The sequence below is a fragment of the Bufo gargarizans genome, chromosome 6, assembly GCF_014858855.1.
Source record: "Bufo gargarizans isolate SCDJY-AF-19 chromosome 6, ASM1485885v1, whole genome shotgun sequence".
Classification (NCBI taxonomy): Eukaryota; Metazoa; Chordata; class Amphibia; order Anura; family Bufonidae; genus Bufo; species Bufo gargarizans.
This window is the reverse complement of record NC_058085.1, coordinates 227,050,680-227,062,630: the sequence shown is the minus strand read 5'-3', so window position 1 is coordinate 227,062,630 and position 11,951 is coordinate 227,050,680.

Genomic DNA, 11,951 nt, shown 5'->3' with positions numbered 1-11,951 from the left:
ACGGGGTCACTTTTATGGAGTTTCTACTCTAGGGGTGCATCAGGGGTTCTTCAAATAGGACATTGTGCCCAAAAAAAAAAAGGCCATCAAAATCTGCCTTCCAGAAACCATACAGCGTTCCTTTCCTTCTGCGCCCTGCCGTTTGGTCATACAGCAGTTTACGACCACATATGGGGTGTTTCTGTAAAGTGCAGAATCAGGGTAATAAATATTAAGTTTTGTTTAGCTGTTAACCCTTGCTTTGTTACTGGAAAAAGCTGATTCAAATATAAAATTTGCCCAAAAATAGCTGTTTTGGCACCGTTTTTATTTTATTTTTTTGACCGTGTTCATCTGAGGGGTTAGGTCATGGGGTATTTTTATAGAGCAGATTCTTACGGACCCAGTGATAAAAAAATATTTTTAATTTTTTTCATGATAATGCAAACAGATTCGTTTTGACACTGAAAGTCAATGGGAGGCGGATCCGTTTTCAATTGCACCATATTGTGTCAGTGAAAACGGATCTGTCCCCATTGACTTACATTGAAAGTCAGGACGGATCCGTTTGGCTACGCATTATCAGGCGGACATCAAAACGCTGCAAGCAGTATTTTGGTGTCCGTCTCCAGAGGGGAATGGAGGCTGAACGGAGGCAAACTGATGCATTCTGAAAGGATCCTTATCCATTCAGAATGCATTGGGGCTAAACTGATCCGTTTTGGGCTGCTTGTGAGAACACTGAAACGGATGTCAGAAGCGGACCCAGAAACGCCAGTGTGAAGGTAGCCTAATCATTTTAGCTTTACAAAACAATATTTTTGAAAAAAAAAGTTTTCTTTTAGTGTCTCAAGTCTGAGAACCATAGTTTTTTTTTTTCCGATTGTCAGTGGCTAAATGGAATTAAAATTGGGGAAGGGGATTATAAATTTAGTTCTCCATGGAAGTGTGGTACTCCCTGAAGCAACCAATAATGCAGAGGCCCGGATCACACGGGCACATGTCACACTGAGTGGTGGTGTTCTTTTCGTATCCCCCTCCTGTGACACACTCTACACCTTTTTTGGGTCCATCCCTTCTTTCCAGTATGGTGGACCACACCTTGAATGTGTTGACCAGGGACGATCCGGGCGCCTACAGTTCCCGAGGTACTCCGGCCTGCTCTTTCCTGGTCAGAAAAGGTCAGGGACTTGAGGACTGCCTCATTGAACTAGAGGAATTTCCCTGTGTTGCCAGTGCTCCGGGACAGCACAAAAGAGTTGTAAAAGGCAACCTGTACCAAGTAGACCGCAACATTTTTGTACCACGCCTGGGTTTTGCGCATGGCATTATATGGCTTGAGGACTTGATCAGAGAGATCAACTCCTCCCATATACCGATTGTAGTCAACGATACAATCGGGCTTGAGGACCGTTGCTGCAGTATCTCGCATAGGGACAGGGGTGATGCCGTTACCGTGAATTGTGGACAGTACAAGGACATCCCTCTCGTCCTTTTATCTGACCAGCAACAGGCTTCCACTGGTAAGGACACGGGTCTCACCCCTAGGAATAGGTACCTGGAGGGGGTGGGTAGAAAGGCCCGTTGATTTTTCCGCACGGTCCCACAAGCAGACGTAAATCTGGCGGTGAGGGACTGCAACAAGGGGATACTAGTATAAAAGTTAACCACGTACAGTTGGTAACTAGGAATGAGCGAACCCGAACTGTATAGTTCGGGTTCGTACCGAATTTTGGGGTGTCCGTGACACGGACCCGAACCCGAACATTTTAGTAAAAGTCCGGGTTCGGGTTCGGTGTTCGTCGCTTTCTTGGCGCTTTTTGAAAGGCTGCTAAGCAGCCAATCAACAAGCGTCATACTACTTGCCCCAAGAGACTGTCACAGCCATGCCTACTATTGGCATGGCTGTGATTGGCCAGTGCAGCATGTGACCCAGCCTCTGCTCTGATCAGTGTAGAGAGAGGTTGCAGCTGCGACGTTAGGGCGAGATTAGGCAGTGATTAACTCCTCCAAAAGACTTAATTCAGTGATCGATCTACAGCTGTGGATCATTGAACTGCTGCTATTCAATTGCTCACTGTTTTTAGGCTGCCCAGAGAGTTTTTCATTCACTTTTTTCTGGGGTGATCGGCGGCCATTTTGTGTCTTGTGGTGCACCAGCACAAGCTGCCACCAAGTACATTTAACCATCAATAGTGTGGTTGTTTTTTAGCTATATCCTAGAACAGGGTCAAGCTGTCACCAAGTGCATTTAACCATAAATAGTGTGGTTATTTTTTGGCTATATCCTACATATGGGGCAAGCTGTCACCAAGTGGATTTAACCCTCAATAGTGTGGTTGTTTTTTGCCTATATCCTACATATGGGGCAAGCTGTCACCAAGTGCATTTAACCCTCAATAGTGTGGTTGTTTTTTGGCTATATCCTACATATGGGGCAAGCTATCACCAAGTGCATTTAACCATCAATAGTGTGGTTATTTTTTGGCTATATCATACATATGGGGCAAGCTGTCAATAAGTGCATTTAACCATCAATAGTGTGGTTATTTTTTCGCTATATCCTACATCAGGGCCAAGCTGTCACCAAGTGCATTTAACCATCAATAGTGTGGTTATTTTTTGGCTATATCCTACATCAGGGTCAAGCTGTCACCAAGTGCATTTAACCATCAATAGTGTGGTTAATTTTTGGCTATATCCTACATCAGGGGCTTGGCTGTGCTTGCTATTTTATTGAGGGGTGAAATACAATTGCCAAAATAGCAGTACCCTAAATCTGGTGTTTCAGCTGCGGCCAGCCAATTGTAATACTGTCTGCAGTCTGGCAAAGGATATATTTTTATTCAGGGTTGAAATACAATTCCCAACTTAGCAATTTCCTAAATTAGTGGTTTCTGCTGTATCAGGGCTACTTTAAATCTATTCATTAAAAGGGTATATAAGATTCAAGGTGCAGATAGGGTCATTCTCAATAACTTCACACACACGCTACTGTGCAATTCCAAGTCTAATTCTGTCTGTAAACGTATACCTGTCACCCAGCGCCTAAATAATAGGCCTCAAATTTATATTCATCTAAATCTATCTTTATTGCTGTGGCTGGTCAAGTTATTTAGTGTCCGTCAAAGCACAGTTTTTGTTCTGGGTTGAAATACAATTCCCGATTTAGCAATTCTCTAAATTAGCGGTTTCTGCTGTATCAGGCCTACTTTAAATCTATCCCTAAAAGGGTATATAAGATTCAAGGTGCAGATAGGGTTATTCTCAATAACTTAACACACACGCTACTGTGCAATTCCAAGTCTAATTCTGTCTGTAAACGTATACCTGTCACCCTGCGCCTGAAAACCAAGCCCATCAGTCTGTCACATCACCCCCATGCATACCAGGGAAACTGTCTGAACCTCAAGTTATGCAGCAGTCTCTTATGCTGTTTGAAGACTTCGCTGGCAGGGTTTCCCAAGGGCATCCACCTAGCCCTTCCCCAGCGGTGGAAGACATAGAATGCACTGACGCACAACCACTTATGTTTCCTGATGATGAGGACATGGGAATACCACCTCAGCAAGTCTCTGATGATGACGAAACACAGGTGCCAACTGCTGCGTCTTTCTGCAGTGTGCAGACTGAACAGGAGGTCAGGGATCAAGACTGGGTGGAAGACGATGCAGGGGACGATGAGGTCCTAGACCCCACATGGAATGAAGATCATGCCACTGACTTTCACAGTTACGAGGAAGAGGCAGTGGTGAGACTGAGCCAACAGCTTAGCAAAAGAGGGAGCAGTGGGCAAAAGCAGAACACCCGCCGTCAAGAGACTCCGCCTGCTACTGACCGCCGCCATCTGGGACCAGCACCCCAAAGGCAGCTTCAAGGAGTTCCCTGGCATGGCACTTCTTCAAACAATGTGCTGACGACAAAACCCGAGTGGTTTGCACGCTGTGCCATCAGAGCCTGAAGCGAGGCATTAACGTTCTGAACCTTAGCACAACCTGTATGACCAGGCACCTGTAAACACCTTAAAAACAAGGAAGTCACTCAGGCTCCCCCTGCTACCTCTTCTGCTGCTGCCGCCTCGCCCTCTTCTGCTGCTGCCGCCGCCTCGGCCTCATCCTCCTCCTCTGGAGGAACGTTGGCACCTGCCGCCCAGCAAACATGGGATGTACCACCAACACCACCACCTGCGTCACCAAGCATCTCAACCATGTCACACGGAAGCGTTCAGCTCTCCATCTCACAAACATTTGAGAGAAAGCGTAAAATCCCACCTAGCCACCCTCCATCCCTGGCCTTGAATGCCAGCATTTCTAAACTACTGGCCTATAAAATGCTGTCATTTAGGCTGGTGGACACAGACAGCTTCAAACAGCTCATGTTGCTTGCTGTCCCTCAGTATGTTGTTCCCAGCAGGCACTACTTCTCCAAGAGAGCCGTGCCTTCCCTGCAGAACCAAGTATCCAATAAAATCAAGTGTGCACTGCGCAACGCCATCTGTGGCAAGGTCCACCTAACCACAGATACGTGGACCAGTAAGCACGGCCAGAGACGCTATATCTCCCTAACTGCACACTGGGTAAATGTAGTGGCGGCTGGGCCCCAGGCGGAGAGCTGTTTGGCGCACGTCCTTCTGCCGCCAAGGATCGCAGGGCAACATTCTTTACCTCCTGTTGCCACCTCCTCCTACTCAGCTTCCTCCTCCTCTTCTTCCACCTGCTCATCCAGTCAGCCACACACCTTCACCACCAACTTCAGCACAGCCCGGGGTAAATGTCAGCAGGCCATTCTGAAACTCATATGTTTGGGGGACAGGCCCCACACCGCGCAGGAGTTGTGGCGGGGTATGGAACAACAGACCGACGAGTGGTTGCTGCCGGTGAGCCTCAAGCCCGGCCTGGTGGTGTGCGATAATGGGCGAAATCTCGTTGCAGCTCTGGGAATAGCCGGTTTGACGCATATCCCTTGCCTGGCGCATGTGCTGAATTTGGTGGTGCATAAGTTCATTCAAAACTACCCCGACATGTCAGAGCTGCTGCATAAAGTGCGGGCCATCTGTTCGCGCTTCCGGCGTTCACATCCTGACGCTGCTCGCCTGTCTGCGCTACAGTGTAACTTCGGCCTTCCCGCTCACCGCCTCATATGCGACGTGGCCACCTGGTGGAACTCCACCTTGCACATGCTGGACGGACTGTGCGAGCAGCAGCAGGCCATAGTGGAGTTTCAGCTGCAGCACGCACGGGTCAGTCGCTCTGCGGAACAGCACCACTTCACCACCAATGACTGGGCCTCCATGCAAGACCTGTGTGCCCTGTTTCGCTGTTTCGAGTACTCCACCAACATGGCCAGTGGCGATGACGCCGTTATCAGCGTTACAATACCACTTCTATGTCTCCTTAAGAAAACACTTAGGGCGATGATGGAAGAGGAGGTGGCACAGGAGGAGGAGGAGGAGGAGGAAGAGGGGTCATTTTTAGCACTTTCAGGCCAGTCTCTTCGAAGTGACTCAGAGGCAGGTTTTTTGCAACAGCAGAGGCCAGGTACAAATGTGGCCAGCCAGGGACCACTACTGGAGGACGAGGAGGATGAAGCATGGTCACTGCGGGGTGGCACCCAACGCAGCTCGGGCCCATCACTGGTGCGTGGCTGGGGGGAAACACAGGACGATGACGATACGCCTCCCACAGAGGACAGCTTGTCTTTACCTCTAGGCAGCCTGGCACACATGAGCGACTACATGCTGCAGTGCCTGCGCAACGACAGCAGAGTTGCCCACATTTTAACTGTGTGCGGACTACTGGGTTGCCACCCTGCTGGATTCACGGTACAAAGACAATGTGCCCACCTTACTTCCTGCACTGGAGCGTGATAGGAAGATGCGCGAGTACAAGCGCACGTTGGTAGAGGCGCTACTGAGAGCATTCCCAAATGTCACAGGGGAACAAGTGGAAGCCCAAGGCCAAGGTAGAGGAGGAGCAAGAGGTCGCCAAGGCAGCTGTGTCACAGCCAGCTCCTCTGAGGGCAGGGTTAGCATGGCAGAGATGTGGAAAAGTTTTGTCAACACGCCACAGCTAACTGCACCACCACCTGATACGCAACGTGTTAGCAGGAGGCAACATTTCACTAACATGGTGGAACAGTACGTGTGCACACCCCTCCACGTATTGACTGATGGTTCGGCCCCATTCAACTTTTGGGTCACTAAATTGTCCACGTGGCCAGATCTAGCCTTTTATGCCTTGGAGGTGCTGGCCTGCCCGGCGGCCAGCGTTTTGTCTGAACGTGTATTCAGCACGGCAGGGGGCGTCATTACAGACAAACGCAGCCGCCTGTCTACAGCCAATGTGGACAAGCTGACGTTCATAAAAATGAACCAGGCATGGATCCCACAGGACCTGTCCATCCCTTGTGCAGATTAGACATTAACTACCTCCCTATAACCATATATTATTGTACTCCAGGGCACTTCCTCATTCAATCCTATTTTTATTTTCATTTTACCATTATATTGCGGGGCAACCCAAAGTTAAATGAACCTCTCCTCTGTCTGGGTGCCGGGGCCTAAATATCTGACAATGGACTGTTCCAGTGGTGGGTGACGTGAAGCCTGATTCTCTGCTATGACATGAAGACTAAATCTCTCCTGACATGAAGCCTGAATCTCTGTTACGGGACCTCTCTCCTCTGCCTGGGTGCCTGGGCCTAAATATCTGACAATGGGCTGTTCCAGTGTTGGGTGACGTGAAGCATGATTCTCTGCTATAACATAAAGATTGATTCTCTGCTGACATGAAGCCATATTCTCTGTTACGGGACCTCTCTCCTCTGCCTGGATGCCGGGGCCTAAATATCTGACAATGGACTGTTCCAGTGGTGGGTGACGTGAAGCCTGATTCTCTATGACATGAAGACTGATTCTCTGCTGACATGAAGCCAGATTCTCTGTTATGGGACCTCTCTCCTCCGCCTGGGTGTCGGGGCCTAAATATATGACAATGGACTGTTCCAGTGGTGGGTGACGTGAAGCCTGATTCTCTGCTATGACATGAAGACTGATTCTCTGCTGTCATGAAGCCATATTCTCTGTTATGGGACCTCTCTCCTCTGCCTGGGTGTCGAGGCTCAAATATATGACAATGGACTGTTACAATGGTGGGTGACGTGAAGCCTGATTCTCTGCTATGACATGAAGACTGATTCTCTGCTGACATGAAGCCAGATTCTCTGTTACGGGACCTCTCTCCTCCAGCACTAAACTTTGCCTGAATATCCCTGCCTAACCTGTCCCTAAACATTCCCTAAATACCTTTTAGTGTCAGATGGCACTGTGGAGGGTCAGAAGACGGTGCTGGGCACAGATGGGTGGGTTGCTGGTCACAGATGCGATGCAGGCTCCTCTGTCCTCGCTCCCAGACACAGAAAGGATGAGGAGAGGAGAGCTGCATGAAGTTAAACCTCCCGCCTGCCCCTGCAGCCAATCAGAAGTGATCCTGAGGTGATGTCACTATCACCTCTCAGGATCGCAGAATGGTGAATGGTGGTGTATTATCACACCACCAATCACCATTCTGTTCTGGGTTATTGGGTCATCAGAGACCCGAATAACACGGAAACGCAGCAAACCGCAGGTCTTAATTGACCTGCGGTTTGCTGCAATTGCCAATGCGGGCTGGTCACAGGACCGCCCTGCGCATTGTCTCAGGGTGCCTGCTGATTTATCTCAGCAGGCACCCAGCTCTAATCACCACCCGCCACGCGGCGGTGATCGGAAATACACATGACGTACCGGTATGTCATGTGTCCTTAAGTACAGGGATATTATGACGTACCAGTAAGTCATGTGTCCCCAACTGGTTAATTGTTGACTATTGGCAGTTACATTGTCGCCTGACATAAACCGGCTGTTAGTTTGGTGGGTGAACGCAAAGAATGAGTAGAGCATCAAATAAGGGATGTGGCCCCGGTCATGGTGCTGCTGGTGGAGCTCCTGTTCCAGGGAGAGGACGTGGTTGATCTGTGCCAGCTACACGCACAAGTGATACACCTTCCTCAGGTGCGAGAAGGCGACAGAACCTTCAGAGTTATTTGGTAGAGATGAATGCGGCTCTACGAATGGTGAGGCCAGAACATATACTGGCAATAGTAGATTAGGTGGCTGACAGTGCCCCCAGTTCCTTAAAATTGTCTCCCACCCAGTCTCCTGCTCAAATCAGCCAAGCAGTCTGAGCCCCAAGTCATGCAGCAGTCTATTCAGCTTTTTATGTACTAGTATTCAGCGGCTCACCCTACCTCTTCCCAAGGACCTGGTGCTCACTCCACAGATTCACCCAAATCCGATTAAGAAAATGCTAAATTGTAAAGTGGTTGGAGGGCACTCAAATATCTGACAAAATCCACGGCAGGATATCAGTAATCCCAATTTATTTGCATAAAATAAATAATAAAAGGCTATTAAAATCCTACACACATAAGTAGTAAGAGGGTATATGTTTTGTCAAACTAAAAGTGACAGGTACCACGCCCCTTTAATACAGATAACCCCACCCCTTTTATATTGATTGATATACATTTTATATAAAATTTATAGTGTTTGATATAAAGTTTATATCGCTTGATATTAATTTTATATCGCTTGATATTGCTTGATATTAAGTTTATATTGCCTTATATTGTTTGATATAAAGAGTATTCGTCCATTAAGGTCTTACCACTTCTCCCAGCTTCTTACTACAAATAGCAACATCCTCCCAGACATTCTTCTCAGATTACTGTTAGTGTTAAAATGTTGTGCTTTTTGAGAGACTCATGACAGCTTACTACAGATGGTGAAATCTAATGTCCGGCAGTTACAAATAAAAAAATAAAATAAAAAAAATATATAAATAAATAAGAGAGACATCAACTAATGAATGTGCTAATAGTTGCAACATGTGTTTTACAACAGGACCCGCATATATAAAACAGGACACAGTCTGTGTATGGTTGGCACAGAGATACGTATACGTACATGCATAGGTCTATCCAACTATCTTTCTATATCCAGCTATGTGTTTTCTATCGATGTATCTATACATCCATAAACCCCATCTATCTAAAGTCTATCTAGCAATTTATCTACCTATTTATCCTTCTATCTAACAATTATCTATCTAACTTTTTATCTACCTAGCTATAGTCTATCTTTCTAGCTATTTCTATCTATCCATTTTATCTATCAATACCTATCTATAGTCTATCTATCCATCTATCTGTTTTATATCTATAGTCTATCTATCATCTATCTGTTTTCTATCTATCTACTTATCTATAGTCTATTTTTCCATCTATCTATCTATCTATTATCTATCCTTCTATCTATCTATCTATCAATTATCTATATTTCTATCTATCAATTATCTATATTTCTATCTACCTATCTATAGTCTATCTTTACATCTATCTGTTAACTATCTTTCCATGTATCTATCTACATAGCTATGTATCTATACAGCCATATACCACATCTATCTAAAGTCTATCTATCAATTTATCTACCTATCTATCCTTCTATCTAACAATTATCTATTTATCTTTCTAGCTACCTATCTATAGTCTATCTATCCATCTATCTGCTTTCTATCTATCTACTTATCTATAGTCTATTTTTCCATCTATCTATCTATTATCTATCCTTCTATCTATCAATTATCTACATTTCTATCTACCTATCTATAGTCTATCTTTACATCTATCTGTTATCTATCTATCTTTCCATTTATCTATCTATCTATCTATCTATCTATCTATCTATCTATCTATAGATCGATACAGCCATATACCCCATCTATCTAAAGTCTATCTATCAATTTATCTACCTATCTATACTTCTATCTAACAATTATCTACCTAGCTATAGTCTATCTTTCTAGCTACTTCTATCTATCCATTTTATCTATCAATCCATTTTTATCCAGACAACGGTCTGTCTATCTATCTATCTATCTATCTATCTATCTATCTATCTATCCAACTATCTATTATCTATGTATATATACATCCATATACCCATCTATCTAAATTCTATCTATCTATCTTTCTAGTTACCTATCTATAGTCGATCTAGCCAGCTACCTGTTTTCTATCTATCAATGTATCTACATATCTATCCTTATATCTATCTATTAGCTATCTATCTTTCTAGCTACCTATCTATAGTCTATCGATCCACCTGCTTTCTATCTATCTACTTATCTTTAGTCTATTTTTCAATCTATCTATTATCTATCCTTCTATCTATCTTGCTAGCTATCTAGCTATTATCTATATTTCTATCTACCTATCTATAGTCTATCTTTACATCTATATGTTATCTGTTTATCTTTCCATTTATCTATCTATCTATCTATCTATCTATGTATATATACAGCCATATACCCCATCTATCTAAAGTCTATCTATCAATTTATCTACCTATCTATCCTTCTATCTAACAATTATCTATCTATCTATCTATCTATCTATCTATCTATCTTTCTTTCTTTCTTTCTATCTACCTAGCTATAGTCTATTTTTCTTGCTATTTCTATCTATCCATTTTATCTATCAATCCCTATCTATAGTCTATCTTTACATCTATCTGTTATCTATCTTTCCATGTATCTATCTATATATCTATGTATCTATACAGCCATATACTTCATCTATCTAAAGTCTATCTATCAATTTATCTACCTATCTATCCTTCTATCTAACAATTATCTATCTATCTTTCTATCTACCTAGCTATAGTCTATCTTTCTAGCTATTTCTATCTATCCATTGTATCTATCAATCCATTTTTATCCAGACAACTGGATAAAAGATATCTATCTATCTATCTATCTATCTATCCAGCTATCTGTTATCTATATCTATCTATCTATCTATCCAGCTATCTGTTATCTATCCATTTATCTATCCAACTATCTTATCTATTATCTATCTATCTATCTATCTATCTATCTATCTATCTATCCAGCTAGCTAACAAATGTATCTTTCTATCTAGCTAACTGGCTGTCTTTCGATCTGTTTTCCCTATCATTCTATCCATTTTTCTAACAATGTATCCATTTATCTATCTATCTATCTATCTATCTATCAATCAATCTATCTATTTCTAACCATCTAGCTACTATAACATGGCTAGCTATCAAACATTTATTTACATTTCTATCAAACATCTATTTATCTTTCTACCTATCTAACTGTCGGTCTTTTTATCTATTATATATCTATCTATCTCTCTATCTATTATCTATATGTCTTTCTATCTATTTAGCTATCTATTTATCTAGCTTCTAATATCTATCTAACTTCCAATCTTTCTATTTTCCTATCAATCTATCCATTTATCTAACAATTTATCCATTGATCTGTCTTTCTATCTATCTTTCTATAATTTTTTTCAATCTATCCAGCTATCTAACAATTTATCCATTTATCTATCTATGATCAATTTATCCTTATATCTGTGCCAATATAGACAGACAAACCCCACCACTCTGTCAATACACAATTTGAAATGTTTACTCAATACAAAATTTCAAAAATGTTGTACAATATGCTGTAAAAATTTTAAAATGATCAATTTATCCGTATATCTATCTATCCCAATCTAACGTTTCAATAGATAAATATTTTATCTATCTATCTATATACCTATCAATCTATATAACAATTTATCCATTTATCTATCTATCTTTCTATCTATTTCTAACCATCTAGCTACAATAACAGGGCTATCTATCAAACATCTATTTATCTATCTATCTATCTAACTGGCTGTCTTTCTATCTTTCTTTCTATCTATTATCTATCTTTCAATCTATCTAGCCATTTATCTAACAAATGTATCTTTCTATCTATCTAACTGGCTGTCTTTCGATCTTTTTTCCCTATCAATCTATCCATTTATCTAACAATTTATCCATTTATCTATCTATCTATCTATCTATC